Source organism: Pleuronectes platessa, chromosome 24 (assembly GCF_947347685.1).
Source record: "Pleuronectes platessa chromosome 24, fPlePla1.1, whole genome shotgun sequence".
NCBI classification, from domain to species: domain Eukaryota; kingdom Metazoa; phylum Chordata; class Actinopteri; order Pleuronectiformes; family Pleuronectidae; genus Pleuronectes; species Pleuronectes platessa.
The window spans coordinates 8,334,267-8,341,192 of record NC_070649.1 but is presented as its reverse complement, the minus strand read 5'-3'; positions in this window follow the sequence as shown (position 1 = coordinate 8,341,192).

Below are 6,926 nucleotides of genomic sequence, written 5' to 3'. Positions count from 1 at the left end.
CATCACGGGTTACATCTGTGACAGCTGGTTTGCTCTCAGGGGAATGACGGCGTGCCAAAAGCTGCCGGTCACAGCTGTTACCCTCCTCGGCTGAAGACAGAGGGCTTGTACCCCGGGTGGAATTATGAGCTGGCATTTATTTCGAGGAGATGCTACCAGGCGCAGGCGATTTCCTGGCTCCTCGAACAGGGCGGCCCTCCAATTTTCTCTGTCTCTCACCAGTGGGTCTTTAATGATATCAATGCCTGTGAGGGGGCATCAGATTTGAACTGTCATTTTTTTGGGGGGGTTGTCCGTCTGTCCGTCTTGAAAGGAGTGTCTAGAGCACAGGTGGTTACTTCTCTTCTCTTGTATGACTAAGAATACATTGCTTTGGTTTTGACCACAGAATGAATCTGCATGTCAAGGTGGAAATTATGAGAAAACTAGAAATTGCTCATATATTCCTCATGACTCCTCAGAGACTGCATGTCTGTGCGGTTGCGACATTGTAACCATGCTTGAGAGTGCTGCAGTTCCTCTTACTGCCATGTGGGGCTGCCAGTGTCTGACCTGTTTCCAGGGCTTTTCTGCTGTGCACATTGATAATAGTGAGAAGGTTTGGGGGATAATGAGGCTTTTTTGTTATGTTAGGTCACTTTAATCTTTAAATCTAAAGGTGTAGGAGCTGTGTTGATTTGCAGAACACCTTGTTTCAAGAATGGTTATTATGTTTACGATGGAAAAGTGAGTCATGATTTGTCTGGAGTCCATGCCAGTCTACTCTAAGTGATGACCGCCAGAGCTAGAGCTGCACAGAGCTAATAGCCGGCTAATAAATGCCTTATGCTTTCGAGGTGAATTAGGTTGAATGACAGCAGAGGCTGTGGGAGAGTCTTTTTTCCCAGAAAGCCTCTGTGACAAGGAAAATTTGATACCAGGAGGTAATTCAAAATTCTTAGTAGTCTTCCGAAAACTTGCATTTACCAAACCTTTGAAGTAAAGTGGCCCACCCCATCCTGACTACCTTTTTTTTCATCTGTGTGACACATTATGTTACTTCCCTGCTTTGTGTTGCAATAGATGACAATAACTAGAACAGAACACAAACATGTCCTCTGGCGTGTGGACGTGTTACCTTTTTCTTACCAAATCCGTCAAACAAGTGAAATAGAGTCAAAGTCAGTGGACTGATGATGTCAGTAATGACAGGAAAATCCTCGAAGAAGCTGTTGCTCAACAGTTTTGTGATTATTTGCACAGGAATGGTTTGTTTGAAGACTTTCAGTCAGTATTTAGAATCCATCATGGCACAGACACGGCACATTTTAAAGTTACAAAGACATGTCTTTATACTTGTCCCGTAGGATCTTTGTGCTACATTCGACAGCATCTGTTACAGAGGCTGGAACAACATGCTGGGATTAAAGGAACAGCACAAGGCTGGATTAAATTGTAATGATCGGATAGATTCCAAGTTGTTGACATTTGTACAGGTTGTCCCCAGGAAGCAGGCGGACTTGATAGGATTCACAGAGGCTTAAATTATAACAATTAAGTGTGCTGATTGTGAGAGTGGGGGTGATTTTGGCAGGAGGTTTCCCAGAGTGGTTCGGGTTTAGTGAGCTGCTGGTGGGCTCGAGACTTGGCAGGGCAGGTAGGCTGGCAGACCGCACAGACAGAGTCTTAAATCAGATTCAGGCAAACGGGTTCCGAATTAGCCGGCAGAATGACTGGAAGTCCATTTCAATGTGACAACAAACCACCGCACAGAGAGTTGGTCCAGCAGGAACTGAAGATCAGGACAGAGCACGTACACTGGCAGACCAGACGGAGCTGACAGAATGCAGGGGTGGGGTCAGGAAACAAACTGACAGAAACTCTTAAACAGCAGGCATTATGACAGAAAGTGATTAATGGGGTTCCACAAGGCTCTGTATTAGGATAGATAGTCTTCTGTTTATATATGCCTTCTTTAGGTAACATTTGTGGAAAGTACCACATTCAATTTTCATTGTTACACAAATGACACTGAGCTGTATTTGCCATCTCCTGTGAGGAATCGTGGGCGTAAAACAAGTCTCTGGGACAGCCTTGACAAATAGATAAACATCCTGTCTCAAAAGGATGCTGACTGCTAGTTCAAGCATTTGTTGCCTCTAGACTGGATTATTGTAAATAAATCTGTGAAAAGACTGCAGTTAATGTTCCTGGCTCCTCTCCGGTTGAACCAGTTCCCTGTTTGGGTTAGGGAGTCAAATACCATGGCTATGTCTGAAATCACTCACTAACTACTTTAAAGTCCACTATATTGTCAGTTTGCCGATGTACAATAGATGGTCAACCGAGCAATATGTGTATGTGGGGATTCCGGTGTGTGCATGGGACTTTTCACAGGACACTTTACTTAAACGACTGTATTGCAATATAAATTTACAATAGCTGAGAAATCAAATGACATTTTCTGGCTGCATGATTCCGTTCAATGAAAATACCGCACAATAGACCATACATTAATCAAATACAGTGTAATATTAATGTAGGCGCTGCACTGGAATGTAAAAAAAAAGATCTTTTGACATCATTTTGATTGTATACACTTTGTGGAAGATAACGAAGTAAACACCGACTGGCTGACATTCTGACGTTTAAGGAAACACTGTAAATACACAGTGATCTGACACTGTTCCCGGGAAGTCTTTTAAGTGTCATTGGCTCAGTGAAGCCCCACCCGGCCTAACAACAGGGGGTGCTTGTTTACGTGCCCTGTGATATTGCTCTAATAACAAGTCGGCTCAGAGGGTCATGTCGGCAGCGGTCAGCTGGCATTCCTCTCATCAGCACAGGTTGTGAACGCACCACACCTCTCGCTGGGAAAAAGACGACACCTAAATACACCATCCCCTCCCCAACCCGGGTGTGTCCCATCCACCTGCACTTGGGCTTACCCTTTTAAATGTCCTTCCGATGCTCAGGACAACTGGAACTCTCCGTGAAAGGTTGTAAAGCCGCCCGGAAAATGTATCAACGTCAATTTATAGATCAGAATTTATATTTGTCTCAAATACCGCGAATTTGCTTTTCCAGCGCTTTCAACATGATCTCATCGGCAGATGGATTTGCTTAAAATAAATTCTACAACTGTATTGTTGGATTCCCGAATAATTTTCAACCTTTACATTAATGTTTGCCCTTACTCTGATTACATATAATCAATATCTGATTATACCCACAATTCTGCTTCCTTCAACTGTCTCTTATGTAGGCCTGTTGTCTTGTTACTTATCCAATTTTCTTGCGGGATTGTTTTCCATAGCAGTTCGATTTATTTTCCTCGTGAGGCTTTTCTGAAAATCTCTGAACTACAGTTTTACAGCATCAAGGAAAACCTACAGCAAAACACATGGCTGACGTACACAGCTTCAGTTCCCATTAGGTTCGTATTTGCTGAGTGCATTAAATATGTGTTTACTGTCTGCTAAGAGGAGGTTGCGAGTGTTGGGGCAATATTGTGGAGTGTCCCGATGGATCTACCTTAATCTGTTTCAATTAGAAGGTACAAGCCGTCGGAACAAAGCGTGGCTCACTTTTAATTAGAGAGGCAGTTCCTGGTCCTAATCACTGATGCTACACTGAGGTCACCACAGGCTGCAGGTGCCTGAGGACACTGAGACATGTCAACAAGGCAAGTATTTGAGTCTATAATATTTAAAACAGCATGTGATACTCTAAACCGTACTGTAATAAATTAGTAATAAAGGCTATAAATATATAGTGATTTTACTTGAACTCTACAGTATAATATAAACTAAATAAACAAAGGTCCTATAGATGTATTACTTTCATACATGATATACAGTGTACCTATATATTGGTAGAAATATACTTGTTCTAAAGAGAAAATATTTTTACTGCAAATATGCCTAAATATATACAGTATATTAGTATATTCCTCTTCTATATCTCCATCTGAAAATGTGTTATTTGGATAAACCAACCCTTTGATAACAAAAATAGGACTTGATGAAGTTACTATGTTTTTAACATCCTGGTTAGCAAGATTAAACTCGCGATAGATACTTTTGCCATAAAATGTTTTGTACATTTGGTATTTGTACCATGTCTATTCCATATTTTGTATATGTCAGGTTGGACTTTGCCAACAATTTAAAAGACTGCAGCGCCAGCTTGTGTTGTAATGTGCCGCTTCTCACATCGAATACACACCCGTCAGCACAACAGCTCAACAGCTGGATGTGATTGGGGTTCTCTGCCCCATCCCTAAGCCCTGTGGAGACACCCGCCCGCACACAGTCGCGTCTCGCCGTCTCTATCTTCCCAGCATTCTCTCTCACATCCAGCCGAGCCTCTGGTGAAAGCCAAATTTCAAGGCACCAGTAGGAGACTGATCACCCGGGCTTCTTTCAATAACCTCCCATGTGGTTTGAATGTATTCCTTACATTTTTCTAAAGCTTCCTTATCACTAGAAATGTTCCGTTTCATTGATGGATTTTCATATTAGCCTCCCCACCCCCACCAGCCAATGGACACTACTTAGCTGTTTGTCCATGCTTGTTTGGCACATTAAGCCCACTTAGCCTTTTGACCCCCTGAGGTAGAGAGTAAAGGTTTTGCTTGGGCCGTGGTGCTGAGCAGAGTCTCTCCTGTCGAGCAAGATGTGGGATTCAGTGCAATTGAAAACATCTTCTTGGCACTTGAGGAAGGAAACATGATACACAGACCGATGGCTGTAAGACAAGACAGATGGAGAGATACAGAGATCCATCATTGTGCTGGCCGGGAACACTACTGCCTAGTTCACTTGGCTCACCACGTGTCAATGAATCATCTTAGTTCCTGACGGTTAATGTGTCTTCTTAACAAAGCTGCTCATTTGAGTCATGCTGAGCTGTATGCAGACAGATCACTTGATCTCAATCACGTAGAAGGTCACAAAGACTAGCTACCAGACTACCCCCCCCCCCCACCACCTTTATACATAATGAAAGGAATGATTCAAAGTGTCCAGACATCACCTGTTCTCATGGAAGTCTGGATGACTGACTCTGCCATTTTACAGTGGGTTATGTGTTAGGCTGTTTCGTGGTAAGGTGGAGGAACTTGCCGTGGCCTCCTCTGGTTGTTCCGACTGCTTAGTGCTGACAAATAGTCTGCCACATATAGTGAGCTACTGGCTGGCTGGCTGTAGTGTGGCCCAGTGCTTCCAAAATCTCTCCTCAACTCTGTGTTGTCTTTGTAGTTTTGACGCCAGGAAGGGAGAGATGGTTACGTACTTTCCAAAACGTCCTCATAGAAAACCTTCATGGTTTTGCACTTTGTTTAACCGAACAGTGACAGAAAGAGTTTTGCAAGAAAAAGGAAAGAGTCGCTGTCCACCGGGGTCTCCCACACACAGCCAGATAATATCAACAAATATTTAGCCCTACACTGGGTTTCACTGATGCGGATGGGTTTATTTAGGCACTGGTGAGAACAGATATAATCCAGGCAGGCCAACATTTCTTTTCAAGACATATCCGACACAGAGGTATTCTAATAAAATAGGATTTTACAAAATATTTGGATTGTCATGGGTACTATGACTGTGTTCCCTGGGAGATTACTGTGAATGTGACATGGAAATGTACAGTCATAGGGCGGCAACGCTCATGAGGTTAAGTGGGCGAGTGTACATCAACAACGAAATTTAAAAGGTAAAAAACAATGTTTGTGGCTGGAACATCTCGTGAATTGTATGCTGATGATTCAGATGTATAAGAATAGGGATTGTGATTGTGAAATGTCAGATGTGTGGAGTTTCCTACCAAATGCAGGTGTTGATGACCTGTTGAAGCACGTTTTTCCTTTTCCTGCTCCTTTCTTTTCCCATGTGCCTGTTTGGCATCGGCGCCTGTGTTCCTCTTTCCATATGCTCATCCAGACTTCTCTGTTGTACTCACTCACCATGAGTTTCTGTCTCAAATTGCCCATGTTTAACTCCCAGTAGTGAGACACCTGCTTTCCCATCTGCCTCCTCGGAAGCTTCCCATTTTGTTCCATTTCATTTCCGATACCACGGATACTACATGTTAATAATCATGTAACTTTTCATTCGAGATATTTCCCAGATGTGAAGAGCAAACAACTCAGTTAGTCAAAAAGCCCAAGGTTTGCGCTATGTTATTTCTGTGACCAATATTTGATTGATTACTAATTGATTGGGATTTTGCGACACAACCTGTAACAGATCCTCCATTTTCTTGTCAAACTTTCTCTCATTTGTTGTGTTTATTTAAATGCTTTGATTTTGAGCAATTTAGCAGTTTTTTTTATTTTTTTATAAAAGCGATTGTGTTCGACAATTACTTCTGACATTTATTTTCTCTTAGAATTATTTTATGGCTAAGTACTTGGTGAATAGAGTGGAGTGTCCTTAATTTGCTGATTTCTTTATTTTGTCTGTTCAACTAGTTAAAAACCTCAAAATGTTGATTTTAGAACATAAACAGGGAAAAAATATGAATTACTGTCACTTGCAATTTTGATTTTGATAAATGCATCTTTTCAAACTGAGAGAACTGGTTGGTAGCTCGGGTGCATGGCTCTGGTGTGTCATGATTCTACTGGGATCTTTTTGAAAGACTTCCTGATGTTGTGCAGACTTTGTATGCTATTGAAGTTTACCTTATTTGGCTTGTGTTTGGATTTCTGGATCTAGGTTGGGTTATCAGTTTGCAATCGGAGTTTTTCATTTTGTTATCTATTTTGAAACCCCGCTCCTTGTGTCATTCTTGCTTTCCCTCCGCCTGTGTGATCTCCAGCACCTTTCCTAATGCCTTTCACCTGTGTTCAATTACCTTACATCCATTGTGTATTTAGTCTCCTTGTTTCCCTTTTGTCTTTTTCTGCTCATGTCTCCGGTTGTTTTCTAGTGTTTCTGCTGTTT